Source organism: Lagopus leucura, unplaced genomic scaffold, assembly GCF_019238085.1.
Source record: "Lagopus leucura isolate 7727_CA_CO unplaced genomic scaffold, USGS_WTPT01 Super-Scaffold_100019, whole genome shotgun sequence".
NCBI classification, from domain to species: Eukaryota; Metazoa; Chordata; class Aves; order Galliformes; family Phasianidae; genus Lagopus; species Lagopus leucura.
In genome coordinates, this window is record NW_024962273.1 from 11,573,633 (window position 1) to 11,588,053 (window position 14,421).

General features: G+C 46.8%; 1 protein-coding gene across 3 annotated transcripts in view; it reads right to left on the bottom strand.

Annotated features, from left to right (window-relative positions):
* MRAS (muscle RAS oncogene homolog) overlaps positions 1-13,982 on the bottom strand; it is a 34,652-nt gene extending 20,670 nt beyond the window's left edge. The window contains exon 1 of one of the 3 annotated variants that reach the window (XM_042877896.1): positions 13,963-13,982. The gene's annotated coding sequence lies outside the window, so the exon portion shown is untranslated. Of the gene's footprint in view, positions 1-13,653; positions 13,760-13,962 lie in introns of those variants that run through there. The other 2 variants (XM_042877894.1, XM_042877895.1) reach the window with 2 other exon arrangements.
* Positions 13,983-14,421: the final 439 nt, after the last annotated feature.

The window sequence follows — 14,421 nt, forward strand, 5'->3', positions numbered from 1 at the left end:
ACTCATGCTGATTGGAGCAGAGGTGGGGCTCTGTGCCACAACAGCAAGACCTGCCCCAGATATGTGACAGTTAATGTATGAGCACTCCTGCCCTGGCTCCAGCTCCACTCTCCCAGAGGCAGAGCTCCCAGGGCAAAGCCATCATCTCAGGTAAAGAGCTCAGAATCAAGCTCTGGATTCACAGCTGAGGTTATAGCAATTAAAGGCATCAGCTCCCTGACAGAAAAGCCCAGCATGACAGTGATTTATGGTCTCCATGGCAACACATGACAAATTGCTTAATTCCGTTATGAAACCTCAAGCTGCAGTGGGGTCTGTGTGGGAGCGACCAGCTCCCTTTTCCTCACTACGGCTCTTCAAAAATGACAACTGCAGGGAGCTGCTAGAGCAATAGGCCAAGATTAGCTTATGCATACACATTTATGTTGATCAGCCTATCCTCAAGTAAATTTACCACTGCTGGTTTGCTTTGGTCCATGGATTGCTTTTCACAAGTCTTGCCAGAGCTCTGCATACCTGAGGACACCAGCCCCACCTGAGGCCAAGGAAGCCACCAATGCTGCCAACTACTCCTACAGTTGCCATTAATAACTCTTCCGTAGCCACAGCCTACTTGCTCACACCCTTTTACCCAGTCACTTCACAAGCATTAGTGACTCCCTGTGATGCCTCTAGGGCTGACACTCTGCAAGATCTGAACACTTTCCTCTCTGTTTCTCTTGCAGGCTGCTGGCTGCAGCCACACTGCTACCATGACACACCCAGAGATGTTAGCCAGGTACCAAAATAGTTTGGCTTTGCACCTTGGAGGCAATCGCTTGGACTGGAAGCTACTGAAAATCCTTGAAACATGGGATGTGCAATTCTTGCAGGGAGCTGCCTCCCTAGAGCCATGCTGAGTGAACTTTAGTAATTTCTCCCTCAAGTTGGCATGACTGCCTTCCAAACCTTTCAGAGCCAAAGGACCTGCAGGTATACAAATAACCACTGACAGCTGTTACTTTTATTAAGTATTAGATGATTAACTCTTAGCCAGGCTTCCTTCAGTCCGTCAGTGCTCCTGCTTGGTTGATGCCTCCAAAAGGATACACTGAGCAAAAGCTTGACCACATGAAAGTGGGAAATCAATGCAGAAGAGACCAGTTGTGTGGGAAGACAGTCTGACACCATTTAGTATTAAGCTGTTCAAAATCCAAGTTTCAACTCCTGGAGGTTTTCTAAGAAGGATCTTGCCAGGTAAGAGTGCTCTCAACTCCCTCAGCATCCAGGATGCCTGATGAAGAGCAGAACCTGGCAAGACCTGTACAGGGAATTACAGGCATTTCCTTTTGGAACAGCAATCAAAGCATTATCAGATTGCTATTAAAGAAGAGGAAAAAGAATAGTCATAAACCTACTGTTGTTTGAAAATAAAATCCTCTGCTTTGCCACTGGTTGAATTTTGATTTGTGAGATGTAGCTGCAGACTTGAAAGAGGCCTCTTAAAATTTCCTCCGGTGTAAAAAGATGCATCCCAAAGGCTGTGCTCCCTGAACTCCTCGCTGATGTTCCATGCCAACCAAATCTTTTCTCTCTTTCAACCCAAGATCACATCACCTCCCCCACTGCACAGATGCTGCTCAGATTTACTGTAAGAGAAAGAAAGCTCACCAGGGGAGTAATGAAGCACTTGAGATTCACACAAAAGGCAGCTAAAGGCAGTAGCTTCCTGGTGAATACATCGTGGTTATTTTAGGAAACATGGAATTATAGCCTGAACAAATAATAATGTAAAAAGCCACATCATTGGAAATGGCTTGGGTTGTAGGCAGCCCCCTCTGCTTTTCTCCCTCACACTGTCCTGTAAATTCCCAGGCAGTAGCAAGGAGCTCTTGGAGCAGCATTGAGCCGTAACAGCTCTCTCCCTTCTTGAAGCTGGGCTTGGGGATTCACTCATCTTTATTTTTAAGCATGTGCCTGTTGTTGTTCTGGTCTTTACCTGAATGCAGCACGGCACACATCAGTCATACTGACAAAAGTCACCAAGACAAACCGCAGCTCTTCCTCCATATCCCCAGCAATGCTGTACATCTTCAGCATGTTTCTTGTGGTAATTTAGTCTCCTTTTTGAAAGATTTAACAAGATTTATCACCTTGATGAGTCTACGGTCAGATGAAGAGGTTAAATTTATGTAAAAACAAATAAAAACCCCACCCCCACTTAAGTCTAGAGTTGCAGCACCACAGCTATCAGTTTTGTAGGAGAATTCATACAGGTTAAGAGAAAGCCATTCCTGCATCTCCAAGACCTACATTAACACAATATGGTTTCCAGTCTACAGGTGTCCACCTGCTGTTGTTCCAGCCCTTTTACCAATACGTTAAATGAGAGCATCTCCTGAAAAACTACATGGCTCAGCTGCTTTTGCTTCCACTGCTTCCTTGTGCATTCAGATCCAACATCCCTTTCCTTACACATTTAATTCCAAAGCTCCTGGGAGGCACTGTGGAATGACAGATTCCTCTCCAACTCTTGAAAATTCTTTGCTAGTGAGGCCAATAACGCCTCTCATGTTATCATGGAAACGGTGAAGCTAACCTAAACATACTGTAGCAAAAGAAATCAGATAGCCAAGATGTTCCCCTGCCCTGCCCAGCCAGAGATAACAAGAACAAATTTGCAGTGGAGGAAGCAGCCTCGAATTCCAATAGCTGCCCTTCCTGCTAGCACAATCCCTGGAAATGGGCAACTTCCCTCTTACACGTCCCAGTCTGCTGACACACCAATAAAAAGACCCCAAATTCACTACCCAGGGTGGTTTTGCTACTCTTCTGTACTGTGCAGCAAGGTTTCCATAGCAAAAGCAGCATGGCACTGCTAAGTTTCTATACTGCCTGTACATGGCTTGCAGCAAACAAGGTGATGCAACTGGGTAGGAATCCTGAGCAGCACCAAAAACTGCCAGCATGCCAGCATCCTTGCTGCTCCAAACTGCACTCCCCATTGTGGTTCTGCATCCCCAACAAAACAAGGGCTGCTTGACCCTCACCAGGCCATGCACCAAGCTCTGACCAGCTCCACCACAGCCTGCTGTGCTGTGACCTTCTGGGCATCACACTGGGCGTAGGGCAGGCATGACAACCAATGCAGACTTCCTGGCACCTACAGTTGCTTCAAAGATGGTTTATGGAGTCCATCTTATTCCAGTCACCTTTCTGCAAATCAGCCAATGCATTTGGCTCCAACTTTGTGTCCAGTCAGGCTCTATTGGGTATTTAATGCTTTTTTACATCTCTCTTGCTACTACCAGATGTCTTCTGGGATGTAAATGGCTTTTTAAAGACTCCCTTCCCTCCTGGCAAACACACTCTGTGTCTCTTTAGATAGCTCTAAGACTGTAAAGGTCCCTGGTTAACAGTATTTCCATGTGGGGATCCCCGGCTGACGCTGCCAATCTTCTGGGGATAGACAGGGGAAAATGAGAAGAGCAGTGGTCTCCATTTACCCAAAGCTGCACCTTTCCATGAATCTGCCTAGGGTATGTAGCACTTTGATCTCCAGCATCCAAGCCCTGGAACCTCTTAGCCCTTTCTTGTGCAGCAATCACCTTCCTCTGTATCCCTCTCATGCTCTGAGTGGCAAAGACACACTCAGTGCTCAGACACTAAGGGATACTAAGCAACCAGAAGGCATCTGCCCAAACCACCCTTAAACAACACAGTTTAGCTATGCCTGACTCAAGTCCTCCTTCCTGCTGAGCACATTTGCCTTGCCAGTGCCTGAGAAGCATCCTGTGAGGATGCAGGGCACACACAAAGCCTGTTCCATCTACACTCAGTCTGAAGCCTCTGCCTCAAGCTTTAAGTCAATTTCCCGCTGTGTGGGAGGGTATATATGTACATTCATTAACACTTCCATTATGCCCTGCGGTTTGGCAGGTGGCACTGCATTATGGATTTAAACAGTGCCAGCAAGCAAGTCTACAGCACTTCACTGGATTAGTGTCTTATGGAAAATTGTGCCTCCAGAGCGCTCTGCGCTCTCTTGAAGTACCTCGGATGAGCAGTGCTCCAACCGCTTCTCTCTCTGTGCAATCACATCAGAAATCCACTTGCAACTTAAACATAATCCCACTCAAAAATCAATTATTTTTTGGATGAACAAAAATTAAACCAAAACAATCAAGCAAAACAAAAAACCAAGAGCAGAATCTCTCCGGAGCTAAAGGAAAGGGGAGAGGCACACCCTCAGTTGTCATCACCACAAAGCATCTTTCACTCGCAAACAATAACATCTTTTGCTTCCACACTGTAGCTGTTTCTAGCAGACACATGGGGGAAACATGCCATGCCACACACAGCCAGACCCATGTCAGGAGTCAGCCTTGAGGGTACTCAGCCCTGCCAGAAGATGCCGTCTGTTCAGTCACTGGGCTGGAAGCAACACATTTCAAGAAACTGCAGAACAGACCTCCCATGGAACCACTGTCCCAGACAGATGAGGAGATATACAGAGCTGCGTTCCCTCCACAGGGACCCAGAGAGCAAATGCACCATTAGGTATTAGCACCAGAGAGCCTCTGATGGGAGGAGAAGATAAAACATCAGTTAAATAGTGACAGCACCATATTTCTCATCATTTCCTGGGGCTGGACACATTTTTTTCTTAAACTGTGAATGCTTCTATGTGCAGCCATGCATACTGTGAAATTTCACAGCAACTAGCAGGAGCCATTTTTCCTTCTATCCACCATACAGCTGAGGTACAGCTGCAAAATCACAACAGTCAAGATACTGATATTCGCAGAAATCCTGGGATGCAGCACTGTGCTGCTCTGACTTCACAGTAAAGTCCCACATAGCCACCTCTATGTCTGCAGAGTGCCACTATTTTTTATTTTTTTTATTAAACACCAAGGCAAGGGAATGCCAGTCTTAGCCTTGGCAGCTCAAGTACGTCATGTTTTAAATGTCAGGCTCACAGACAGAACAAGATTGGGATTTGTCCCTTCTAGGGCTTCAGGATTCTCCCTAATGGTCATTCACTCCACACAGGGGTCCTTCTCATATGCTTTGGTACATTCAAGGAGACTGGAGAAAAAAAAAAAAATAAATCAACACAGGGCAAAACCAAAACTTGAACAGAAAGATAACTGAAGATATCCTTACATTTTATCTTAACCCTGTGAGCTATAACATAACACAAGATGGGTTGCCCTGTTGGTGTCTTGGTGTTTTTGCATATAAAATTCTCTCTATTAAAAGCAGAGAAGCCTAGATAGAGACAGCATGGATTGCAGGCACTTGGAAGAAAAAAAAAAAAGCCCCAAAGCATTTAAGGGCTGGTAAGGGACACGATTACTTTCATCCTGCCACAGCATGTTTCAGTTTAACCACTGCATCTCTCAGCATTTTTGGTTCATACTCTTTACCACACCAGCTTGGTACACACCCAGTCTTAGGAAGGGGAAATTATATTTTGGGTCATCAGTTCCACCCACTGTGTCCCCCCCCCCACCCACACTGCACAAAGCTTCTGAAGTGCATCGGTCAACCTGGGGTCACAGGGCTTGGGGAGCACTGTCTAAAGCAGCAGACCTCCACCCACTGCTGGGGCTCAGGAGCCCTCTGCCACGTTGGTTCATCCTTGCCCCTTCCCACCTCTCAAGCTACACCCTTCCACCTCTTCACCAGCCTTCCCAAGCCCACACCAACTCCCAATATTGCCACTTTCCCCTCCCAATCCAGAAACAGATGAGGCAATCTGACCTCTGAGCCAGAGAGCTGCTCCCAGTGTTTTGCGCAGCAAAAGGATTTATTCTGACACAGCACAAATCCAAACACATGCTTCCATACAGCCTACACCCGAAAATGTGATTTTTCTCCTTTGCTTTGACAACTTAACGCTTATTCCCATACTCTTGTGAGGCTGCTATGTAAACAACAGGGAGTGACTTGCTGTGCTCGGGGGGCCTTAGAAAAAGAATTGTATTTCTCAGCTCTTCTGGACCCAATAAGTCACCCTCCTGAGGTTCAAAGAGTTTCTGAAGTCTGTAATTGAAAAATCCAAGGAAAAAAAAAAATGGGTTGCTGGAGATCTTTACTAACACAGAAGTAGATTGAAACTGTTATCTAACAATTCAAATCCCAGATGCTTAATTAGACAGACTTGCTATACTGTAAAAAAGATAAAATACACATCCCCTGAGCACATCTCACTGATTAATGGCAGAGACTTTGCACATTTCACATGCATTCAGTCAAAGCCAAACTTCTGATGATGATCTTAACATTCAATTGGTAAATTTCACAACAAAATGCTCCTGCAGAGCAGAGGTGCTGCAGCACCATACCAGCATCTGTGCCACGTGGAGCACAAAGGAAACCATTCAAGGCAGAGCCCTTCACCAGAGCCTCCGGGATCTTCTCAGACCATACCAAGCTCTTGAAACGCAAATGGTCCGTTCAGCTCCTCGTGCCTGCACTTATACCTGATGGCAGACTAAATTTAAGAGCATCCAGAGCACGTGAAAGAAACAAGCCTCTCCCAGCATTCTGCCCCTGCACTACAAAGTAATTTGTGAAGGGAGAACGGCAAGTACCATCCAAGTCTACCTCATAACTGTGGCTCTGCAGAGCCTTAATCTCAAACTACAATTCCTCACCAGCTACCAACAGGCTCTCTTCAGGTGAAAGTGAAGCAGTGTGCACAGGATGGGCTCAGGTGATACCTGTTATGTTTTCCAAGGGTGATTAGATCAGATACAGATACGTGGTTACAGAGGTACCTAACTGTGAGAGCTAAAAATCTCTGTAGTGAAGTTGCTCTGCTGTTGCACAAAAGCAATTTTCTACAGCTTGGGGTTTTCCCAGAGCACTGGGGCATATCTTCCTCACCTCGATGTACACTGTGAACTTCTTTCCACCAAAAGCCAGCAGTCATCAAACCAGCCTCCAGCCTGCAGCTTTGCGGCAACCACTCCTGAGCCAAAGGGATTCCTGTGATGATTTCCCCTCCCTGGTCAGTCACAGGTTCTTAATGACTCTTCCTGGGATCGAGCACTTGCTACTGAAACACTTTCCCCAGCAGTCATACTTTATAAGTAGATGCTCCCCACCTAGCAAATCTTATCCTTACACTGGTAGCATTAGTACATCCATACCAAGCATGACACAAGACATCAATTGTATGTTTTCTGAAGATCACAATCTTTACTGAATTACCAGCTGCCTATGAAGACCACTTGTGAATTATCAGGATATGTTAAGTAAAGATGACAGAGCAATAAGAGTGCCTAAGATTAAATTCCATCTGGATTTTTTCCTCCCGTTACCTCTATAGAGTCTTTCTGTGCAACAACAACCAACTGCTAAAGGAGCTTTGATCACAGACTCACAACTTGTAATCAAAAAGTCCCTAAATACTTTTAGCATCTGTGTGTGCCTAGAGACAGTGGCAGTGGGTGCTTTGGTTGTCCTTGAAGTGGGAAGGACAATTAAAAAAAAATAAAAATGGATAGGGTTCCCACTGCATCAGTGTCCATTAACATTCTTTTAAGTTGGCTTGGATGGGCCTTTATTCAGCTTATCAGCTTATACTGCTTATCAGATTCACCACTGCTTCCAGCAATGCAAGTAACAGTTGCCTATTCAAAAGCTTTAACTCTTCTTAGAGTACTGCAAAAAACTTAAACATTTGGAAACTGATACGACAGATTTTTGAAAAGTGAAGCAAAAAGCCTCCAAAATTGGAAGATTTCACTTTAATGGTTATTTGCTACTAGCTACTAGTTAGTGTGGCCTGAGACACACGGAGACACGCCACCACTAACTGCCACTGTGACTTTCCATTAGAGGAGCAGCTCAGCAGCTCCAGCCCCAGCTCTGCAACTCACGTTCAAGAGCAGGGAAGCTGACAGCATTGAGCACTTCCAGGATGCTAGGAGAGTACTTCACTGTAACCAGGACTAGGTACACGAAAGGGGCCCAGAACAAAGCACTGCATGGCTTACATTGGCTTCAGCTTGCTCCATAAATCCTCTAGATGCTTCACAAAACTGTTAGGTAACTCCTGTTGCCTTCAGCCTCACAAGAGCATTAGCATAGCTCCCCGTGACTCATTTTTTTCTTCTTTTTAAATATAGCAACCTATAAATGTATATACATTCTGAGAAATAAAACTCATTGTTACTGTTCACCATGCAACTCCCCCAAAATAGAATTCCTGCTGCCAACTTTACAAGTTTCTTTTCCCCAAACAAAATGCTTTGGTGCCGCTTGCAAGGCCAAGTCAGAAAGAAGGTGGCCAGAGAGCCCAAGGACGTGGCACAGCGGCAGAAGCTCTGGAGCCAGTGACTGGGCAGAAGGCTCTGTGACCAATCCAGACACTTATATCAGCTCTATCTTAAAGGGGACATCAGCAGAGCTGGCTCTGCGCCCAGGAAAAGCAGGTGTTTGCCCAGAGGAACAAAGCTTCAATAGCTGTGATGTGCCAGCATCAGGGAAGCCACATTTGCTAAAGAAGCAGTGGTAGCATATCTAGCTAGAGGATATTCCACACCTTTCCTCAGACTTACATCAGCATCCATCTGTCTTGTCCCTCCTTCACCAGGCTTGGCATTTCCTCCTTGGAAGAGCCCAATCTCACCTTGTCCAGGTGAGGAAATACACTAACATACCTTACAAGCATTGAGGAAGAATCTAATGGGTAGAGTATGGAGCAGAGCTTGATGGTTTTCACCAGTATTGAGCAACAGACTCAGCACCCTCCTGCCTGTCCTGCTGCAGTCCCCCCTGCACAATCGTGTGCAGTGTCTTGCTTTATTGAACACTTCAGTTCCCCATCTGTAGGAGCAAGATAAGTAGTAGGTGTCCATCCCATAGGTATGTTGCAAAATAAATATGCTTTACATTATTAGCGTTCCAGGAATACTTTAAAAAAACTGCACCACAAATACTAAGAGTAATCTTTCACTGCTAAAAAAGAAACATAATTTGCTTTCAATCTTAAAGTCTTAACTATGCAAACACATATGCCAGAGTACAGAAGACTATTTTCTTAGTTTATCTGTTTCTTCTGATAACTGTGTTTGGCCTGGTGACTCAAACTGCTCTGATCACATGCTATTTGAACTCAGTGCCCCAAACAGTGTCTGAAGAAACACATGGATTGGTCTGTCTACAGCGTTGGCCAAGGCATCTGCCATCCTCCTCACTGTCCTAATCGACACAGCAGAAAATATATATGTGCATATCCATCCTGCTGTCAGGTGAGGGAAGAATAGACATTTTCACAACTTGGATTTCTCTAGTAAGATTGATTACCCATGAGAATCTGCTTTCCCACAGTGTTTTTCTAATCTTTCTTCAACCTCCTCAGTTAATATCTGAAATCAGTAGAGTGGAAGAGCTGCCATACCTGTCCCAGAAATTGACATTTTAAAAACATGATAATAGAAGTCCTTTCTTAAAACTTTCAGGAATATGTGTAGCTTAAAAAGCTGACTCCTATTTAAAATAATGACTAAGCCTCTCAGGAATCAACTCCCAAAGTCACACAGGTAGTTCTGAATGTGTTACCCTTTTACAGTAATTACGCCATCACAGTTCCAGTCAAAAACTGATGAGTGTTACTAATATATGCCGATGAGTGAGCTTCTAAGTGAAAGACCTTGCTTTATTTACACTCCAGTAAATCACAATGCAAACCAAGACTTACTTTCACATACAAAAGCAACAGATTTGACCCTAGGACACACTTAGCAAGGTTAACCAATACCCAGGGAGCAGGTTTATGGGAAACTGGCTGCGAGCTGATGCAGTTCTACCTTTTTTTTTTTGCTGTAGACTATGAAAACTTGGAGTAAATGCTTCGTTTTCAGTACCTTAACACCAGTCACTGCACCAACCTCCAAACCTAATGAGAGCCAGATGCACAGTCACAGGTATTTAGCTGCAAGAATTTCTGATCTTACTCCATCAGTACAAAGGCAGTCTGTGACAGAGAAAACACTGGGAGACAGGTTTAGGTTTCCCATCTCTTATGCTAGCTCTGTCCAATGGACTGCTCCCTCTGATGAAGTCTGTGCACCTGCTACTGCATTAACTACTTGTTTCTGAAGCAGTAAAGCTGGCAAGAGGGTCAGCAGTAAGTAGTACAGCAAACTACTTAAAAAGATAAATACTGTTAACTTCCCTCAAACCTGCCCCCACTTCTTTCCTCAGTCATTATTCCAGCAGATATTTTTGTAAATTATTTCATCATCTAAGAGCAGGTGGCCAGTTTGTCATATCTCTATGCAAGATTTCCATATGTATTACTCCGCCACCAGCATTTTCTCATGCATACATGCATGGATCAGCAATTGCTCCACTACATTTTCAAACAGAATAAGAGTCATAAATCTCAAAAAAAAAAAAAAAAAAAGTATGCCAAGAAATTCAGCATCCTAAGCTACAGCTGTTCATTCCTCCCCTCTATTCAGAAAAAAAGCCACTTGTTCCTTACTGCAGATGTTACGAAGTTGATGGACTTGCTCTGGATGTACATTAGATACCAGCATTCAGGATCTGACCCACTGCATCGTTCGACATTTGTGCCCATGCAGAAAAATCCAGTGACATTCAAAGTAGAACAAGCAGTCTGCACTCTCCTCCCACTGACTATCTTCTGTCAAGTCCCTTCTGTAGCAACAACAGGAGAAGCAGCAACTCCAGCAAAGAGTGGGCTAATGTTCCTCCCATCTGCCAGTCCCACGCTCATTCTGTTTTCACTTGGACCAAATCCTCCCAACTTCTTCTGCTTTACATTTCATTAAATCTGGATGCCACAGACACCAAGAATAATATTGTTGATCTTTGAAAGGTCACTTTCAAGGCACATTTCCATATCTTAAGACTACTTCTCTTCCTAAGCCCTGTCTACGGGACTAGCTTGAAAGTCTGAAAATGAATTCCATATTTTCCATATTAGACCAGTTCCCTCAGCCCTAATTTACTTATTGAGGACAGCAGAAGCTTCTGCAAATACCATTCTTGTGGATTCACGTTAGTATTCCCCACCTCCAGAATCTGATGTTCCCTCTGCACAAAGAAGCTGCACACTATCACACTGAGGCAAAATTTTTTCCTCCTTCAGCCTATGCAGGTAAAAAATGTAAAGGAAGGCATGGAAGCTACATATTTAGGAGAAGATGAGGATAACTCCCACAAGCAGGGGGAATGCACTGCAGGGGTTGTGAAACTTGAGCACAGCAGGAGCAAGAAGCCACCAGGAGTGACAGCACCACAGGAGCAGCGCAAAGCAAATAACTAAACCAGGCAAAGACAAATTAAGAGTGATCCAGCTGAAGTCAGCATCCTAAACCCCTCAAGGATAGATTAACTCAGTTGAACAAACTGCCCAACCTGTATGCAACAGGTCAGCAGGGAGACCTGGCTTTACACACAGGTGACATACATAGAGACTCTTGGCTTGAATCCACAAGGAGTAATTTTACACCCAAAGATAGAGAGAGGAAAAAAAAAAAAAAAAAAAAGGCAGAAACAAGCAAGGCCAAACAGCCATCCTCAAGGAGCCCTCTGAAATTATTAATCAAACAGAGGAGAGTTTCTGCTCCAATGATCCCAGCAATGAAACGTCACCTGCCAGCCACAAACAGCACACAATATGAGTGGCAGGCCACACAGGTCTCGAGCACAGATACAGCCAAAGAGGAGCACTGATGAATCACAGCATGATGTCAACAGTGAGAATGGTTCATCACTTGCCCTACATCCACCTCTTACAGTGCCCTCACTTACCACTTTGCCAGGGACAACACCAGCTCAGAAACAGGGCTTGTCTTCTTCCTCCCAGTCCTGAAATGCAAGTAGATCTCTCCCACTATCAAGGTGCAGAGAAAAGGAAACAAGTTCTGTCTACCTGAAAATCTGTTTTATCCCTTCAATTCTGTCAGTTTCAGTCTTAGTTTATGGGGAAAAAAAAACTCCAAAATGAAATAAGCAAGCAAAATATCACCCAATCCACACACAAGCCCCACGAAGAAGGCCAGCTTTGTTTCTGCAATTCTTAGTTCCTCTACAAAGAATCTTAAGCAGGTAAAAACACCCACCAAAACTTCAGTAAATTGAAACTGTCTTTCACATTAGTTCTTAACACAGATGCTGGGCCAGCTCTGTTCCTCTTGCAGCTGCTCTGACTTGGGAACCACACTAGCGGGGTGTTTGGCCCTCTGCAATTTGCACTGAGCTCTGTATCAAGTGGGATATTTCCTAGGATGGAGAATCAAAATAACAGCAAGTCAAACAAACTGATGCAAAACAATGGCATGAAGTGCACCCACAACTTTTAAAGAGATGCTGCCAGGATCAGATGTGAAGAACAAACTCCTGTTTCTGTCAGGAAATCCAAAGCCATAGGTATACTTCCTAAAGTTCCCGTTTACTTCCTTGCCACACCCTTGTCATCCCTTTTACCTTCTCTTAAACTAATAGAATCCCATTTTTACAACGGCCCTAACAGACTTACAGAAACAGAGAAGCACTTTTCATAAAGAAAACTGATGACAGCTAGTCCATGCAAATTTCAGCCTTCAAGAGTTGTCCCTCTTGTGAAGCTAAATGCATAATTTCATTGCAGAAATACAGAAAGATACACCCAGGTATGGAGCACGCCAACCTGGTGCATCAGTACTAACCAAAGCATGAACAACAATTTCCAGATGACAGATATTTCCAGACAACAGCATTCTTTCAAGCCTGCCACCAAAATCCCAGGTTGAGTTGACTCATAAGACAACCAAGGTTTTGAGGGCTTAGACTTTCACACGTTCACAACACTGAGCAACTAAAGCAGAGCGATGCCCGCTGGTGCATGTGGAGATGCTGCAGTTACCTGTGCTGGGACAGCCACACTCAGGGCTCAGATCTCCACTGTGAGCTGTGCTCCTCTACCCAAGAGGAGCCTCTACCCTGCGCCGATACGACATCCCAGTGTGTTGCACAAAGTCATCGATCTGTAGAGGGTCCCAGGAACAGACCGGGATGCTGCGAGTGGTCCATAACGAGCACAATGCTACCCTGCTCCTCACCTGCCAGAACCCCTCTGCCCGGTTGTCAAGGCTCTCCGAGCACTGTTTCCAGAGTTTTTGAGCCGTTGGGAACAAAAAAACAAGTTGTGAGTTTGCTTTCTAATCCCCAACAATCCCACGCACATGAGCTGAAAACACCCAGTCCTGTCTCGAAGTAAAGAAAAAGACCAAAAAAAGAAAAACTGCCTCCTCCTCGTTGTAAGGAGAGATAGCATCTGCGTCTTGCTTCGAGAAGCCCAGCAAACGCTCGAGCAAACCGATCTGGAAGCTTTCACAAAGTCCTCGGAGGTCCAAAAGATAAGAGCTGAGGCAGCGCGCAGATCGGCAGGAGAGAAGGGAGGAAAGTAAAAGATCGCCGCGCGTCTGAAACCGCGGGGAGGGAAGGAGGGAGGACGGCCACAAACGCAGCGATCCCTCGCCCGACAAAGCCCTGCGTGACACAGGGTAACTCGGGAGAACGCCCTCCTCTCCTCACCGCGCACTGCGGAGGGAGAGACGCGGAACCCCCTCCCGCCCCTTTATTCGCGTTACCACGAAGCAAGAAACCCCCGAGAAGCCGACAACCCGCACAAAGCAGCCCTACCGTGGGCAGCCTGCGGTCCCGAGCCGAGCAGCGCAGAGCTTCCTCCGTGGCCCTTTCTTCCCGACGCCGTCTCGGCCGAGCAGGGCCCGGCGGGGCGGCTCATGCCCGAGCGGCGCTCCGCATCGCAGCGCTGCGGGGAGAGGGACGGAGCGAAGTTGGCCGCGGCTCCCACCCCTCCGAGGGCACCTCCGCGCGCTCGCGCTGCCACGCTCGCGATTCTCCACAAAGCCCCCGGCGCCGCCCCGCGCGCCCCCCGGCTCCGCGTCCCCCGGCAGCTGGACGGAGCCCCGCCGCCCTCCCTCCGCTCACCGGGGCCGCCGCCGCCGCGGGCCGCGCCCTCAGAGCCCGCCCATGCCCGGCGAGAGGCACCCGCCGCCGGGCAGCGCCGGCCGGCCCCCGCCCGCCGGCCATCCCTTATAGCGCCGCGCCGCTGCTATAAATAGAGCCGCCCCGCCGCCGGGGGCCGGGCCGGGCGCTGCGGGCAGCGGGGAGGCCCGGCGTCACCTGCGGGGGGTGGGAGATGGGTTACGCTCCGGGCTCGTTTGCCTGTAGACCGGAGCGCGCGGCCCCAGAGCCCCGGCGTGGCAGTGGGCCCGGCGTTAAGGTGGAGCGCGGCCGAGGAGCGGCGGAGGCACCTTAAGGCGCCCGAGGGCTGTCACGGGGACCGGCGCTCCCCCGGGAGCTGCGCGTGTCCCTGCAATGGACGGCAGCGAACGGCTGGCTCCCGTAGGGCTCTGTGAGCATCAATTCTGCTGCACGCACACGTAT